We start from the raw sequence: 17,827 nt of genomic DNA, 5'->3' as shown, positions 1-17,827 counted from the left end.
ATGCGGGGATTACTTTGTTGTCTTCAGCTGGGCCATCACTTACAGCTTCTCCGCTACCGGTTGGGTCAGGGGAGGCTGAGGCAGCCTCTGGGTCTAGTAACCCACCGACGTCTCCCGAGCTGCAGAGACTAAGGTCTGAGAGAAGGAGAGACCTGAGTACTCGCAGGAGGAGTGCTTGCCTTCGGGCGAAACAGGGAGGTGAGTCGCCGGGGGATCAGGACCAGCCGCTACCTGACAAAGATAAAAGGCTGCCGGACCCCGCCACAGGTTGCGGGAGCAACATTGCTGTATGCTAGATCCTGCTTGAGATCTTGTACCTGTCATTGCCTGGTATCCTGCCTCATGTCCTGCCTTGGCCCTGTCGGACTGACTCCTAGCGGTACCTTTGGATTCTGGCCTGGCCCTGGACCACATTTCATGGGTTACTCCCGGGCCCAGCACAAAACTCTGTCACACACTAGCACACAGATCATTGGATACAGCCCAGTGTCTAGACTTAATGGTCTGAAATGGAGAGCCCCTCTTTTTCAATAGCAATGGGTCTTCCTTTGTTTTCTTTGAGATGTGGGAAGCCGGCCCTGCAGTGTTTGGGGGACCCCCTGGTCATTCTGCTGAGTGGGGGCCTGGGCCTCTGCCCCCAAAGTCCTGCCCTGATGGTGCCATTGGAAATAGAGCTACAGCATCACCTTTGGAAGACAGAGAGCGGGGGGGGGGGGGAAGTCTATTGAAAACTTGTTTATGAGCTGCGACAATAAATACCTTGAAGATGTCAATCCATATGCTGTGTTTTTTACCACATTGCACTGGGAGTCTGCTTTATCGACCAAACAATCCACTTTATTGATAAGTTGCCGGGTGAGCATTTTATGTATCGTGTTTGCAGCTTTACATTTTCCTGGTTTTTTGTTTTAAAAATTGCTTTTATTCACCGCAGTTTGTCTTGCCAAGTTGCTTTGAGGCGCTTTCTTTTGTAAAAGGCAACCGATGAATGCAATAAATAAGAATGCAGTTTTTAAAAGGTTTAAATTAAGCCCCGAGACTTCAGATGCAGTGGCAGGCAAATTTGGGCGACGAAAAGTGGGAATATTGAAATGGTGATGAGGGATTATTCGTAAGTAACATCGGCTTAAATCGGAGGAGGCCTGTGAAGTATGCAGGCTATATTCCTCTGCTTATTATGGCTCATTAGAATTGGCTGGTGTTTCATCCCTCCACCCCCCTGCCCCCCCCCATCTGCAACCTTTACACAACCCCTACAGCACTCGACTGTTCCAGAAAAAGAACAGTGTTTGGCACTTTCCGGTGGCACACTGCCATCACGCAACTGTAGTCGCTGGATGGGAAGGGACATTCAGAGTTTGTCCTTTTTTAATTCCTGTCAGGGCTCCCACCAACTCAGAAATCCACGCACCGTGAAATCCGGTGCAGGCACATGGGATTTCCGTAGCAGGAACAGATTGCTCAGCCAAACATGCGCAGCAGTTCACGCAGTGCACAGATGCGTAATGCAGAACTCCAAATCGCTCTTTTTAAATGATTGGGAACGAGACAAGCTGCCCGCTCCTAAAAAAAAAACCTTTACGTGAAAGCGGGACCGTGTAGAACAGGTCCTGATGCCATCAACAGCACAAATAGCGTTGGTGCTGAACTTTGAAGCCCTAAACGGCCTCGGTCCTGTATACCTGAAGGAGCGTCTCCACCCCCATCATTCAATCCGGACACTGAGATCCAGCGCCAAGGACCTTCTGGCTGTTCCCTCATTGCGAGAAGTGAGGTTACAGGAAACCAGGCAGAGGGCCTTCTCGGTAGTGGTGCCCGCCCTGTGGAATGCCCTCCCTTCAGATGTGAAGGAAATAAGCAGCTATCCTATCTTTAAAAGACATCTGAAGGCAGCCCTGTTCAGGGAAGTTTTTAATATTTAACGCTGTACTGTTTTTAACATTGATTGGGAGCCGCCCAGAGTGGCTGGGAAAACTCAGCCAGATGGGCGGGTTATAAATAATAAATTATTTATTATTATTATTTTTTATTATTATTAAATAACCATGAATGAACGTCTGGAGGGAGCCTTGGTCTTAATAATGTTAAACATTTCCATAGCTGTTTCAGTTGTAATCCTTACAAGAACCCTGTAAGGTAGACCGGTAGTATTATGCCCTATGTTGCAGACTGAGGCTGAGAGAGTTAAGAGTGGCTGGCTTGAAACCACCTACTGTGCACACGACAGAGGAGAGTTTCGCACTGAGGGCTTCCTGAAAGGTACCTCAGCCTCTTAGGCACCACACCACAAATTTGGAAATTTGCAGGTAAGCAAAAAGGTTGTCCACATGGAAAGGGCATTAACTACACGAGTTTCCGCATCTTTTGTTTTTGTATGTTTTGGATCCCATCTGAGCTCGGCTCCTCCCATGTGCTTTTGCCTGACAAAGAGCTGTGTGCGACTCAGAAGCTGGCACACTGCTTCGCATACTCCGACACACACACACACTCGACCAGATCTCGCGCAGCTGGAGATCAGTCAGTGGCACCAAACGGAGCTGCTCTCCACAGCCCCGGCTCCGTTAAATGGCATCTTTGGTTTACGTGACTTGCAGAAACGATGGGTCAAATTTCTCTCAATAATTTGTGTCAGGGTCAGAAGGAAAATGGGCTGATGTGACTGTAGCCTGATCTAGCCAGGACCCTGAGCCCAGACTGTGTGTGTGTGTGTGTGTGTGTGTGTGTGTGAGAGAGAGAGAGAGAGAGAGAGAGAGAGAGAGAGAGAGAGAATTGGGGGATAGGGATGGAGTCAGGATACATCCTGGATTTAAGGAGACCAGATATCCTTTGTATATCTCCATCCCAACTTACTGACAGAAATACATACAGTGTACAGAGAGTGACATACAGTGGACCCTTGCTACAGATAGGTAGCCATGTTGGTCTGCCATAGTCAAAACAAAAAAAATTCCTTCCAGTAGCACCTTAAAGACCAACTAAGTCAGTTCTTGGTATGAGCTTTCGTGTGCATGCACACTTCTTCAGATACATCTGAAGAATTATCTGAAGAAGTGTGCATGCACACGAAAGCTCATACCAAGAACTAACTTAGTTCGTCTTTAAGTATCTTCAGTATCTGAAGAAGTGTGCATGCACACGAAAGCTCATACCAAGAACTGACTTAGTTGGTCTTTAAGTATCTTCAGTATCTGAAGAAGTGTGCATGCACACGAAAGCTCATACCAAGAACTAACTTAGTTGGTCTTTAAGTATCTTCAGTATCTGAAGAAGTGTGCATGCACACGAAAGCTCATACCAAGAACTAACTTAGTTGGCCTTTAAGTATCTTCAGTATCTGAAGAAGTGTGCATGCACACGAAAGCTCATACCAAGAACTGACTTAGTTGGTCTTTAAGGTGCTACTGGAAGGAATTTTTTTTTTGTTAGTGGACCCTTGTGAAAGTGATCCATGCGAGATGCACATTTGCAACCCGCAGTGGCACGTCTGCACATGCATGGGTTGTGTTTCGGCACTTCTGCACATGCGCGAAGGGTGATTTAGCGCTTCTGTGCATGCGCGACCCCGAAACCCGTTCCGGTACTTCCAGGTTTCGGTGGGTCCATAACCCGAAAAAACGCAACCTGAAGCGTCTGTAACCCAAGGTATGACTGTACAGAGCAGTGAGAAAACTGAAGCAGAGAGACTTCCGGGTCGGCGCCATCGCCGAATGGCGGACTCCCTCCGAGCTCTGGAGGGAGCCTGCTGGGTAGGGGTTGGGTCCTGCCGCGCCGGCGACGCGGGGACCCTCAAAAACCATGGGCGGTGATGCCCATGGACTTGGTGACTCGGCGGGCACCGTTTGCGCCCCCCCGACCCGCGAAGGTGCCTTTTTAAAGGCTGCGGAGCGGGTGACGGGGTGTGTGTGTGGTGCTATGAGTCCACTGCTTCCCCTGCCTAGCGAAGCCGCATGCCGTTCGGCGGAGAGCACCGACTTTCTTCTATTGAAAATTTGGACTTAAAAGAATAACCCGTGAGTAAATTTACCGGACTTAAAAGGAAAAATATGGTTTACGAATTTGGAGCGAGCGGGGGAGGTGCAAAAAGGAAGTCCGCCCCCCCCCCCCCCGTTGTAGAGGTTTTAACACAAGGATTTAACAATTAAGATCGAGAGATGAACTTATTTATTCGGAAAAAGTTAATCTCACGAAGGGAAACTACAAGTTATTGTGCTGGAGGAGAAGATTGATTTGTGAGAACTAAAATGTAACCCCCCGGGAACCGGGAGCGATCCGTTATGAGAGACTGGTGAAGAGACACAGAAATTTTGACAGCTGTCAAAGTAGCTGTCAAAGCAGGAAAATAAAAGAGAACTTTGTTATGATGGCTTTGCTGGCTAAATTCGTTATAATTTGGACATAAACTATTGAAAACAAAGGCAACAAGTTATTTGACTTTTGGGTCTGATCTGGAAAGAAATTAAGTTACCATATTCCCTCTAGAGGGAGTTCTGGGACATTGCAACAGTGGCAGCAAGTGGAAAATTACTATGAAATTGAGCAGGATTTGTTATCTGTTGGGAAAGCTGCAAAAACGAAGCATTATTTTGTCTACAGAGGTTGCTACACTAAAGGAGACAATGGATTTATCTATTGAAGAAAGGAAGGGACTTGACGTAAGTTTATGTTCCTGAATAAATAAAGCCTCTGTAGAAGAACCAGAAGTTTTTGAATTAGAAGGTTTTTGCAGCAGAACAGGAAAAAGAAACCTGAGGAATAAGAGCTGGACTAAACTCGAAGTTGGAACATTTGGGACATCCAGACTTTAAAAGGATCAAGAAACAGAATTTGAGTTATACTCTTAAATATAGAGGTCTGGATGGAAGAAGAATGATCTTTTCTGAGAGTTTCTCCGAGATTGGACTTTTTGAAATTAAAAGCTACCAAAAAGACGGCAAAGCGGATTCGAGAGAGAGTTAGACATGGACGTGGATCTCCAGTCTGGCAGTAGACAGATGGATGGATTTTGGGGATCGAAACCGGGAAAGGGGGGGGGAGATTTGGAATCCAAAGGCTGTAAAACTACATATTTTTCTATTTTCTTTTTTTAAATTTTCTCTTGCTGTGTGAGAAAAATAGGGGAATTCGTGGAAGGGAATTGGGGTAGATCTTAGGGAAGTATAAAAATATAAAGAGAAATGGTTAAATAAGATAAATTAATTTTGAATAAATGGGCTAATTATAATTATAACAAGGTTTTAAAATTTAGGGTAAGAATTTGTGGAATTAATCTAATGGAAATGGAATACAAGAGGGGGAGGGGGGAAGTTCTGGAAAGATGTCAATGAAATTAAGTGTAAACTTTATCCTTTTCTTTTTTCTTTCTTTCCTTTTTTATTCTGGAAACTTTAATAAATATTATTTTTTAAAAAAGAGAAAACTGAAGCAGAATACAGTGGTACCTCGGGTTACAGACGCTTCAGGTTACAGACTCCACTAACCCAGAAATAATACCTCAGGTTAAGAACTTTGCTTCAGGATGAGAACAGAATTTGTGCAGCAGCGGGAGGCCCCATTAGCTAAAGTGCTACCTCAGGTTAAGAACTGTTTCAGGTTAAGAACGGACCTCCAGAACAAATTAAGTTCTTAACCAGAGGTACCACTGTACATAATTGTACGGGGTTTTATGAAGCACCTTACCAAAATTTATTGAATAGTAAATCTGCTTCAGTTGTATGGTTTATAGCCATTATGACGGCTACTGTGAAGCTTGACAAATTACTTTACCTTCTGTTCCTCCAAACTCTCCTGTTGCCTGATTTATCTCCACCTCAGAGTCCCTTGTCTTGTATTCCGTTAAGGGTTTCCTCCCTCATCTGAGGTTTCTGAGGAAATCTTTCTCATTTCACGGGAATCATAGGATGGCACAGTTGCAAGGTCATCCAGCCCAACCCTTCTGCAACGCAGCAATCTTTTGCCCAACGTGGTGACTCTGAGATGGGGGATAGATGGGGATCCAGTTTCCTTGTGCTCTCTCAACAACAGGGTTCAAAGCCAGACTTTCCATGAAACTGACCAGCCTCACTGACTCTTTGTGTGTAAACTTGAACGACGAAGAGTAGCAACTAAGCTAGGATTGGTTCAGTTTTAGAGCCACGGCACTTGGGTTTATTTTGCATTCTGCTTTCACCTGCCTGCTTTTTCATACAATAAAGTGGTACCTCGGGTTAAGTACTTAGTTCGTTCTGGAGGTCCGTTCTTAACCTGAAACTGTTCTCAACCTGAAGCACCACTTTAGCTAATGGGCCCTCCTGCTGCCGCCACTCCAATGGAGCACGATTTCTGTTCTCATCCTGAAGCAAAGTTCTTAACCTGAAGCACTATTTCTGGGTTAGCGGAGTCTGTAACCTGAAGCGTATGCAACCTGAAGCGTATGTAACCTGAGGTACCACTGTAATAATAATACAGTGGTACCTAGGTTTCCGAACGTCTCCACTGACGAACGTTTCGGTTTTCGAACGCCACAACCCCGGAAGTAAACGCTTCCATTTTCAAACGTGCCTCAGAAGTCAAATGGCTTCCATTGAGTGTATGTGTTCTTTTTCTCAATTTTTTCTATTAAATTTGCAGACCGTCCTTTGCGCCTCAGTTTTCGAACGTTTCGGAACTTGAACGTTTCTTCCGGAACAGATTACGTTCAAAAACCGAGCTACCACTGTAATTTAATAATGATTTTATTATTTATACGCTTCCCATCTGACTGGGTTGCCGCAGCCACTCTGGGCAGCTTCCAACAAAATATTAAAATAATATGGGGGCGGGGGGGGGGAGGAACTCTCTACAAGAGAAGATTGCTACAAACGATGCTGCTGGCTCACTTGTGCAGCAACTGCAGGACTTGGAGACAGTTCCCACATGACACGCAACCCAGGGAATGCCTTCTGAGGAGAGAGAGAGAGTGTTTCTGAAGAGAGGGAACGAAACCTTTCCCTCGGTGCTCAAACAAGCGCATGTTGGCATCGAAAGATCTCGGCTCTGTTTGGCAACATTGGCTCTGACGTGGGGAACCTGCAGTGCGCCACAGCCTTGCCAAGATCTGTCGAGCTTGTTTGTTTGGTTTCTTTAAAACTGAAACGGGAAACCAGGGTGTTAAAAGCCCAGAACTCGCAGGAGTCACTTCCGCCGGAAGGAGGACTGCAGCTCAGTGGCAGAACACCCAAAAGATCTGGGTTCAATCCCTGCAGGCTCCAAGTAGGGCTAGACAGAGCTCCTGCCTCAAATGCTGAACAGCCACTGCCGGCCAAAGCAGGCAGCACGGGTGGTCTCTGTGCTCCTGTGTTCTGGTTCTCAGCATCACCGAACCAATGAGCAGGCAGCACAGGGCAGCTGACTAGGGCAGTTGTGTTATTGGGCCTCCATCCTAACTGGGAAATCCTTCAAGAGGTTAACGGAATCTTCCCTTCTCTCTCTAGGGCAACAGTGTCTGATGTAGGGGACCAATTCCCCCATATCAGTCTCTCATTCCCCTGCATGGAGTCAGACAACAAACTTTCTATGAGGATAAAATAATAATTTTCCCCAGCCACTCTGGGCAGCTCCCAACAGAATAATAATAATAATAGCAATAAAAGATCAAACATTAAAAACTTCCCTAAACAGGGCTGCCTCAGATGTATTCTAAAAGTCAGATACAGTGGACCCTCTGGATATGAATGTAATTCGTTACAGGGGTCCGTACAACCTCGAAAAATCCGCAAGTAGATGCGCTGCCTCTGTGCATGCGTGCGGCGTGATAGAACACTTCTGTGCATGCACGCATGGCAAAACCAGGAAGAATACACTTCTGGGTTTGCTGTGTTCGCAACCCGAAAGTTACATTACCTGAAGGTAACGTAACCCGAGGGTCCACTGTAGTTGTTTACTTCCTTCACATCTGATGGGAGGGCATTCCACAGGGCGGGTGCCACCACCAAGAAGGCCCTCTGCCTGGTTCCCTGTAACCTCACTTCTCGCAACGAGGGAACCGGCAGACGGCCCTCAGAGCTGGACCTCAGTGTCTGGGCTGAACGATGGGGGTGGAGACGCTCCTTCAAGTATACTGGGCCGAGATCATTTAGGGCTTTAAAGGTCAGCACCAACACTTTGAAAATAGAAATTAGACGAAATGAAGTTCCTACCCAATCTCAGATTCTTATGCCAAGGATCAAAGTTGTATGGAAGACAGGGCCAAGGAGAAATTAAAGGTAAAGGTAAAGGGACCCCTGACCTTTAGGTCCAGTCCTGGCCGACTCTGGGGTTGCGGCGCTCATCTCGCTTTATTGGCCGAGGGAGCCGGCGTACAGCTTCCGGGTCATGTGCCAGCATGACTAAGCTGCTTTACCTTTCCCGCCGGAGTGGTACCTATTTATCTACTTGCACTTTGACATGCTTTCGAACTGCTAGGTTGGCAGGAGCAGGGACCGTGCAATGGGAGGTCACCCGCCGTGGGGATTCGAACCGCCGACCTTCTGATCGGCAAGTCCTAGGCTGTGTGGTTTAACCCACAGCGCCACCCACATCCCTACAATATCGTGTAGTAACTAGCAAATTCATTCATGAGCATTTTGGACAAAAAGGTGGGTTGTAAAATATAATATAAATGCAGTCTCCAAGATGGTCATCTCCCGTTTAGCACCAACCAGACCCACAGCCAGGGAGGTGGAAGCCTCAATTGCCTTCAGACCATAACTTGGAACCATATTTTTTTGCGTGGGGTGGGAAGCAATGCAGTAAATTAATCTTCTTAAGCAAAATAGTTTGCCCGCTCTGCCACCTCGCCAGCCTCTTAAACTGATCTTCCCTTCCCACTCGCTGGGCTTTGAACCCAAGGCTCCCGTCACATGACGGCCCCCTCTTGCGCTAACCACTGAGCATCCCTTCTCCTCCTAGGAGTTGGAATCGAACTCCCAACCTTGGCCACATTCCTGGTCTGAATCTCCTGCCAACGTCCCGAGTTCCCGGTTAAATTAAATCGGAGTGCCTTCACGCATCTGCACTGCCTCGCTCTCTTGGGAAACCGTACAGCAACGTAAATTATTTTGGGATGGAGAGGAGGAGGGTGAAAGCAAGTCTCTTGGTCTTGACTGTACTTCGATGGCGGTGCCAGCAAAAGCCCATGAATCACCGCCGGTTCCCCAAAGCAGAGGCGGCACAGTGCAAGCGAGGAAAAGAGATTCAGCTTTTTATCTTCTTCCCCGCTCAACTTGGATGGCGGGGGAGAAAATTGGCAGAATCCTCCCCGTCCTCCACACGGGGAGGTAGGCAAGATACAGTCTCCTGAGCCACACAGCAGGGTCAGGGTAAGTGAAACAACAGTTCTGAGGCCTTAAGCATTTGCAGAACATGTTTCCAAGCGCTCCTAGGAAGGGCCGAAGAGCCCGGCTGGGTTTCACTTAAGCATCCAGCGAAGCCCCAGTGTCCTGTTTCCAACAGAGGGCAGCCACACGCTTTCTGGGAAGCCCAGAAGCAAGGATGTGAAAGCCTCGCTCAGCAGCAGAGCTCATGCTTTTGGGGACAGAAGAGTCCCGGCAGGTTCAGACCCTGGTAAAAAAAAGGTAAAGGGACCCCTGACCGTTAGGTCCAGTCGTGGCCGACTCTGGGGTTGCGGCGCTCATCTCGCTTTATTGGCCGAGGGAGCCGGCATACAGCTTCCGGGTCATGTGGCCAGCATGACTAAGCCGCTTCTGGCGAGCCAGAGCAGAGCACGGAAACGCCGTTTACCTTCCCGCCGGAGTGGTACCTATTTATCTACTTGCACTTTGACGTGCTTTCGAACTGCTAGGTTGGCAGGAGCAGGGACCGTGCAACGGGAGCTCACCCCTTTGCAGGGATTCGAACCACCAACCTTCTGATCGGCAAGTCCTAGGCTCTGTGGTTTAACCCACAGCGCCACACGCGCCCCTTCAGACCGTAGCCCCTGGTACCTCCACTTAAATAACAGGGAACAGGGTCCACGTGAAAGGGGAGGTCTCTGCTGGAGAGCAGCTGCCAGCCCAAGTTGGCAATGTTGGGCTAGATGGAGCAAGACTTTGACTCTGGGTAAGGGAGGATAATAGCTTATACCAAGGCTGGGTGGCCTTTGAACCTCCAGATATCGATGGACTACAATTCCCATCATCCCTGATCATTGATTCTGCTGGATGGGTTAGGAATCCAAAAACATCTGGAGGTTACGGCTGGGGCCGGTGAGAGAAGGCATCCAAAAAGAGCTCTGGTTTATTCAGTCATGAGAGTTACAGCCCTCGTTTGTCCCCAACATCTGGTAAAACACAGGTAGAGTGCCTCTAAAGAGAGAGGCTCCATTTAGCCGCTAGCTGCCACCAAGTCATTAACCTCAATAAAGGAGGCGGGCATTGTTTTATGACCTCCACCCCAAAGTGCAGCTCAGTGGGGTGGAGAGTGGAGAAGCTGAGGGAACAGGGGTTTGTCTAACTTTGGGGCTCAGCCTAAAGGGAGGTTTAATCTGAGGTCTTCTCACTCCTTCCCCATGCTGGCTCTCACAGAAGACACCAAAGTTTGGACCTTAGGCTGTGTGTGTGAAATACCTGTGCCCCTCTAGATATCTGCTAGACTCGGTCTCCAATCCTCCAATATATATATATATATATATTTCCCCCCCAATCCTTACTATAATTTATTGCTTTTATATCCCTCCTTTTTCTCCCAGGAGCTCAAAGTGGTGTGCGTGGTTCTCCCCTCATTTAATCCCCACAACAAACCCTGTGAGGTAGGTGAGGCTGAGAGGCAGCGATTGGCCCTAGATCACCCCGTGAGCTACATGGCTGAGTAGCAGCATTTGAATCCCGGCCTCCCAGGTCCTAATCCAACACTCTAACCATTGCACTGTACTGCCTCAAGCACTTCCTGACCATTGGCCATGCTGGCTGGGTCTTCTGGGAGCCAGGAGAGCCACAGGTCTCCCACTGCTGCCTTAGGCCGCATCAGGGTTCACCAGGATTTTGCCCCGGAACCAGTTTTCTACCCAAGGCGTATAAACCGAACCCTGATGCCATGAAGCAAGCAAATATGCCTATAAAACATTTAGACCGTCAGTCTTCTCCAGCCCAACCAGGGAAGTGCCAGGGATTGAATTTAGAACATTGCACATGGAAATCATGTGCTCTGCTCCTGAGCTGTGGCATCTGAGCATGTGCAGAGCGCTTTTCCTTTGCTGCCGAATAATCAGACGTAGCTCCTACGTCCCTTAGAATTTTGGCAAAAGGCTTCAGGTCACAGGGCGACTATTATAAAAGTGTTGGCATTTAACACCAGCCACTGGCATCTCGGAAATGAAACACTGCGGCCAATTATTCCGTTTATCGCAGACCACCAGTCTCAGCTAGCATGGCCAATGGTGACCCACAGGCCTAGGAGGTTATGGCTTTCTGGATTCCTCATGTACAGAGCAAAAACTGGTGGATCTCCCCAGTGGACAAGTGACTGGAGCACTCATTCCAAAAGAAAGGAGCCATGGGTTCAAATCCTGACCGGGCCGCCGAATTTGCAAAGCCTGATTTTCACCATATGTTTCAGCCGAATGAGAAATATACTCATCGGTTGATAAAAAAACACATTCCCAGTTTCATGGAAACGGCCCCCTCCTCCTCCTCTCTCCGATGACATGCACATATGGCTGAAATCGACAGCAATACGCGAGGGGGGTGGTGAGGGGCCTAATTGGACAGATTCCCTCCGGTCCAAAGCTGAAGCCAAAATGATGCTTTTTGTTATATGTGCAAGCAAAATAGACACATGTGTTCAGCCCTCCCTGTCAGATTTCATGCATATGTTTCTTCTTGTGCTGTTGCTGCGCGTAGGTTTTGCGCATGGAGCGAAGGTGAGCCTGAAGGGATAGTGTCCTACTAGATATGGATTCTTTGGGGCTGTTGGGAGGGGGGTACCCAAGGTGGTTCAGCACCTGTTGTGCCATGATACCCAGGTGATGGGCTAGATTGAGTTAGTTTGGGTGTCCAAGCCACCATAGGTAAAGGTAAAGGGACCCCTGACCATTAGGTCCAGTTGTGGCCAACTCTGGGGTTGTGGCGCTCATCTTGCTTTACTGGCTGAGGGAGCCGGCGTACAGCTTCTGGGTCACGTGGCCAGCATGACTAAGCCGCTTCTGGCGAACCAGAGCAGCACACAGAAACGCCGTTTACCTTCCTGCTGGAGCAGTACCTGTTTATCTACTTGCACTTTGAAGTGCTTTCGAACTGCAAGGTTGGCAGGAGCAGAGACCGAGCAATGGGAGCTCACGCCGTTGCAGGGATTCGAACCGCCAACCTTCTGATCGGCAAGTCCTAGGCTCTGTGGTTTAACCCACAGCGCCACCCGCGTCCCTTTTCCAAGCCACCATAGACATCCCATAATCCATCTTCAGCTGTGTGTGCCAAGGAGTGAAGGGTTTGGGGTAGGGGATCAATGAGTCACAAAGACCCATTTTTGCTCCCCTGGGAGATTAAACGCGATGGCCAAATTTCTGGGCTCCTTTGTGGCATCCAGCGCTTGCCCGAAGGCATCACTGACCACTTAATGTGTTTTTCGGATTTCCACACCACCCTTCGAGACGCAATTATCAGAGCTGCGGTGGCAAATGTTAAAATAGAGCAAAATATACAATGGGAAAATCAGCGACGTCATAAAAACCAGCAGGGTTCTATTATTCCTTTCCAGCCAAAGCATCTCTTTCTCTCTTTTTCTTTCGCTGCCTGTTGCTGGTGAGGGGGGAGCAAATAAAACAAGCATTTTAATTAATTGGGCAGAGCTCCAGAATTAGCATATAAACTGGGTGTTCCGTTTTGGCACTCGCCAGAGATCAGGCCTCCCCCCCCCCCCCAAAAAAAATATTGATGGAACTGTAGGGCCGTTTCACACCTTATGCGGAAACCAACCCAGGTTTGCTGCATTCTGTACACACTCCTAACCGGCAGGGAGTCATAATCGACCCTGGATCTGAAAGGAGTGTGCTTAGATAATGCACTCGTTTTCGTCACAACCACACATTACATAATGGGGACCCCACGAAAACGTCCAACGGGGGCGAGAAATTCGCTCGTTTGTTCTTCCCGGGTTCTAACGGGAACATGATACAGAGTAGTCCCCCAAACACATTAAGCTATACAGTAAGTCACAAGTGACTGGAGAAAGCTTACTTTGCATCAGATCAACTTGGGGTTAATCAAAGACATCCGTTTGTGACTCAGCCCGATGACACTTTTGGTGCTTGCCACGTGGGGATGGCGTTATGTGCGAAAGGGAAACCGAGTGTACATTGGGGGCAAGGAAAGCTGTACTGAAACGGAGTTCCTCAACCCTCACATGAGAAAAGCTACCTTATTTTGATGTGCTGTTTCCCCGAAACGGACAAAAATGAAGTAAATCATGCAATGCACTGTTATCTTTCAGAAAGTCGTTGCCCCAGAGTCTGAATATGGCAGATGCCTTTAAATGAGAATGGGGGGGAAAACACAATTCAGAACACAGCAATTGATCTGCAGCTGTAATTATATAAGGCGTGATGGCTTAGAGAAACTTCAATGTACAAGGGCAGTATATCCCTAAATGCCAGGTGGCGGGGGACAAGCAAGGAAGGGCTGGGTCATTGGGCCTGTGAGGTTCAGAGAGGCACCAGCTGGCCAGCAAAATACTAGATTAGATCTCCACTTCTCTCTCCATATTGATCCTTTTCAATATCCTTCCACCTTGTTTTGCTCCCTGGGCCCTTTTTCTCAAGAATCCAAAGAGGATCTGGAGAGATAGTCTGGGGGAGGGGGAACCCCTCTTTCCAGAGAGCCACAGAAAAAGGAGGAGGAGGAGTGATGGGTCCCGTCCCCCACAAAGGAGCTAAATCCCCAGCAGTCTTTTCTTGATCGATCTCCTTCCTCCTGCCTGCTCAGAGCTCCCACACGAAAGAAACTCTGTGTGTGTGTGTTTGAGAAAGAGAGAGCTCTGGTTCCTTTGCCCTCGGTTCCCCAGCCCACACACCTGCTGTGTAAAGACTCGGGGATGATGCATCCCTGGGCTGGCGAGTAGGAGAGAATGTCCCCAAGCTGGGAGCCGGGAAAGGGGGCACCCTCTTGCCACCAGGGGCTGGCACCTTTTAAAATACAACACACAAGAAACCCACCCTCTGGCCAACTCTGTTTCACAAATCCTTTGCACGCTTCCCCAGACTCCAAAGATGCGCTCGGCTCCCTGCGCTCCTGCCCGACCCCTCTCTCTCGCCCCCTCCCACAACAATAAGACAGAGGCTAGGGTTAGGGGGCTCAGAGACCTCTCTGGGGGTTGGGGGGTTGTGCTGTTTAAAGGGTGTCAAGTGGAGCAGGAGCCACCTCCCTGCCTGCCCATCGCCCTAGGGCGCTCGTCCTCTCGGGTACCCAAGGCTCACCATAAGAAGCCCTGCCCTGGTCCGGAGTGACTCCAGCTTCACCCAATTACCCCCTCGCTTCGCCACCAAGCTTAATCTGATTAATTCCACCATCTCGTCAGCTGTCGAGACTCAGAGAGAATCTCTCTTGAACTTCCATGTGGCAGGTTTAGAATTGAGAGCAGTGAGGAGGGCAGGGAGACCCAAGTTTTTTGGGGGGCAAAATCCAGGGCCAATGGGGCACTCCAAGTCTGGGATGGATAAGAGTGGGCAACAGGATTGGCTTTGGGCTTCTCCTTTGGGGGGTTGGACTAGATGGCCCTTGGGGTCCTTTCCTATTCTACGATCCGATGAAGACTTGCAGTCAGGGAGGTTGGCACCACCCGGGCAGCCCAGGCTGAGAGGGTCTTGGGTTTGGCAAAGTCCACATGAGAAAGAGAGAGAGAGAGAAATAGAGACCCTTACCGTGCTCACTGACAGCGTCCCCGTGGCAAGCACCTGTTTGCCACCCTCCAGACCTCCGCGGGCTGCATCCTCTGCAAAAGGGTGCCCATCTCTGCCCGGCCCAGACACGATGATGCCCGGTCAGGGAGAAAGTTGCTCCGCTTGGGTGCCAGCCAGAACACACAGACCCTCCTCTCCAAAAAATGCCAGGGTCCCCTCAAGAACTCCTGCGGTGAGCTTTGGCACGATGCCCTTGCCACCCTCGGCGCCAAGGGTTAGGTTTGCCAATCTGTGGCAATCGGCGGCTTTCCCAAGGCTTGCCACGAAGAAGAAGGACCCGTGGCACAAAGAGGAGGAGGAGAAGAGAGGCAGAAAGTCTCCTCCAACGTGGTGGCTGGCCGGCTCCTCTGCCTTCTGCGCGGTGCCAAGGCAGTTGCCCAGTCGCCTACAGCAAGGCTGCCATCCAGCGCTCCGGGAGCAGCTGTGCGCCTGCTGCCAAGATGCGGTGGCATGAGCGGAGACCCCCTTTCTCTCCCTCCTCCCTCCTTCCCACCCCCAGATCTGGATGGAGGAGGGGAGAGGAGGAGGGGAGGGGTTGTCTGCGAGCTGACAGCCACACACAGGCAGATGCCTCGCCTCCTCGCAGAGATGGATTGCGTGGCAAAATAATAATAAAGAAGACACCCCCCTTTTAAAAACACACCCCTCCCTGTGGGCATGTCTTTGCAATTTAAGACCCCCCCACCCACCCTCCACGCCAAACTGGCTGATATAAGAGAGGCCAGATGCAAGAGGGGGGAATTGATTTTAGGACTTTGGCACCCCCACAAGCACCCTTTTCTTCCCCACATAGGTGCCCCCAGGGTTGGAAGGGGGGTGAAGTCTCATAAATGTGGGGGGCAGGGTGCTCCTGGCTCCCTTTAGTCTGCTGGAAGGGGGGGCCGGGGGGCGCTAGCTTTCAGACTCTGATCTTGGGCTTACAGGCAGCCCAGATTTATTTATATTTTTGGGTGGGGGTCACTTGTAGCCTTTCACTTCAGCAGCTCCCCCCGCCCCCCCAAGCTGTATTTTACTCACGGAGTCAACCTCCTCTCACAAAAGAGTTTGCTGGTCCACCTGCAACCTGGGAAGGGTTAGCTGTATCTTTCGTTGCTTTGCAATGCTTGCAGATCTTCTGAAATGGCTTTAATCGATTAAAAAAATAGCTATTTTCAAAATTATTTAATGGGTGTTGTCGTCTGCCATCCTGGACTGAAGGGCGGTGCAGAAATTGAATCGCCCCACAAAATAACACCGAAAGACCCCAGTCAAATCAAACTGCCGCCCCCTTCTTTGCACCCAGAGCATAAATTTGCTGCCTATCCGCCACCCAAATAAATGCACGTTTCTTTCAAATCTCCAGCAGGCCTCTGGTCGCGCCAGCGGCGATTATAATAATTATAACGTTTTATGTTTCTGTAGCGGCCTCTTGAGCTTTCCAACAGCTTCGAGTGCATTATTGTGCTGTAATCTCTGCAGCAATCCTGTAAGGAAAGCTGATATCCCTGTCTCTATAGTCCAGAGAAGCTTATGCACCATACATTAAAAGCACATTCCACCACCACCCACTCCCAAAGAATTCTGGGAACTGTAGTTCATGAAGGGTGCTGGGAAATGTAGCTCTGTGAGAGGTGGACTACAGTACCCAGGATTCCTAGAGGGAGGCGGAGGAGGACATGTGCTTTCAGAGAGATTATAGTGCATGGCGTGTACACAGCTGGTAAAGGGACCCCTGACCATTAGGTCCAGTTGTGGCCAACTCTGGGGTTGTGGCGCTCATCTCGCTTTACTGGCTGAGGGAGCCGGCGTACAGCTTCCGGGTCATGTGGCCAGCATGACTGAGCCGCTTCTGGCGAACCAGAGTAGCGCATGGAAACACCGTTTACCTTCCCGCCGGAGGGGTACCTATTTATCTACTTGCACTTTTGAAATATATTCAGAGTCTAGAGTGGATTTCATGCTCTTTATTCAGCTCAAAGTGGGGAGGAGGAATGAAAGTTCCCCCAAAATATCTGCTTTATATACATTATTTACACAATGGGCTGCACGTGATTGGCTAATTCTGGAATTCTCCTGTAAGCCAATCAGGTTGTGGATTCACTTTCATCTGGAGCTGGATTGGGTGGCTCCTGCAGACCAATCATACTGCTGTATTGTTCTAGGACCAATCAGACTGCTGCATTTTGGATCCTATTCGACTCAGTACATAACAACTTTTATGTGCTTTCGAACTGCTAGGTGGGCAGGAGCAGGGACCGAGCAACGGGAGCTCACCCCATCGCGGGGATTCGAACTGCCGACCTTCTGATCAGCATGTCCTAAGCTCTGTGGTTTAACCCACAGCGCCACCCGCGTCCCACACAGGTGGTACGCGAAGCAAAATTATTTTACAGCTCAACTCTGCAATTCTGTGATTCCAGAGGTATGTTAGACTCCAGCTCCCATCAGTCCCAGCTAGCAAAGCCAGTGATGATGGGAGCTAGAGTCCAATATACTTGGGGGAGGAATGCCCTCCCCCCTCCGCCAGTATTTCCCAAACTTGGGTCTCCAGCTGTTTTTTCAGACTACAATTTCCATCATCCCTGAGCACTGGTCTTGCTAGCTAGGGATGATGGGAGTTGTAGTCCAAAAACAGCTGGAGACCCAAGTTTGGGAAACACGGGGAAATAATTTTTTGGAGCAGGTACAGAAAAAATGGGATCTTCCCAATGCAGTGGTACCTCTGGTTATGTACTTAATTCGTTCTGGAGGTCCGTTCTTAACCTGAAACTGTTCTTAACCTGAAGCACCACTTTAGCTAATGGTGCCTCCCGCTGTTGCATGATTTCTATTCTCATCCTGAAGCAAAGTTCTTAACCCGAGGTACTATTTCTGGGTTAGAAGAGTCTGTAACCTGAAGCGTCTGTAACCTGAGGTACCAATGTACTGATATTTGCCATGACATAGATCAGGAGTCAGCAAACTTTT

General features: G+C 49.1%; 1 protein-coding gene across 3 annotated transcripts in view; it reads right to left on the bottom strand.

Moving 5' to 3' along the window:
• Window positions 1-15,448, bottom strand: part of TMEM91 (transmembrane protein 91) — a 29,151-nt gene extending 13,703 nt beyond the window's left edge. The window contains exon 1 of one of the 3 annotated variants that reach the window (XM_083754290.1): window positions 14,843-15,448. The gene's annotated coding sequence lies outside the window, so the exon portion shown is untranslated. Of the gene's footprint in view, window positions 1-13,163; window positions 13,453-14,842 lie in introns of those variants that run through there. The other 2 variants (XM_083754288.1, XM_083754289.1) reach the window with 2 other exon arrangements.
• Window positions 15,449-17,827: the final 2,379 nt, after the last annotated feature.

This window comes from Podarcis gaigeae, assembly GCF_964106915.1.
Source record: "Podarcis gaigeae genome assembly, chromosome: 8".
Lineage (NCBI taxonomy): Eukaryota > Metazoa > Chordata > Lepidosauria > Squamata > Lacertidae > Podarcis > Podarcis gaigeae.
The sequence above is the reverse complement of the archived record's forward strand: the minus strand, read 5'-3'. Positions and strand labels throughout refer to the sequence as shown.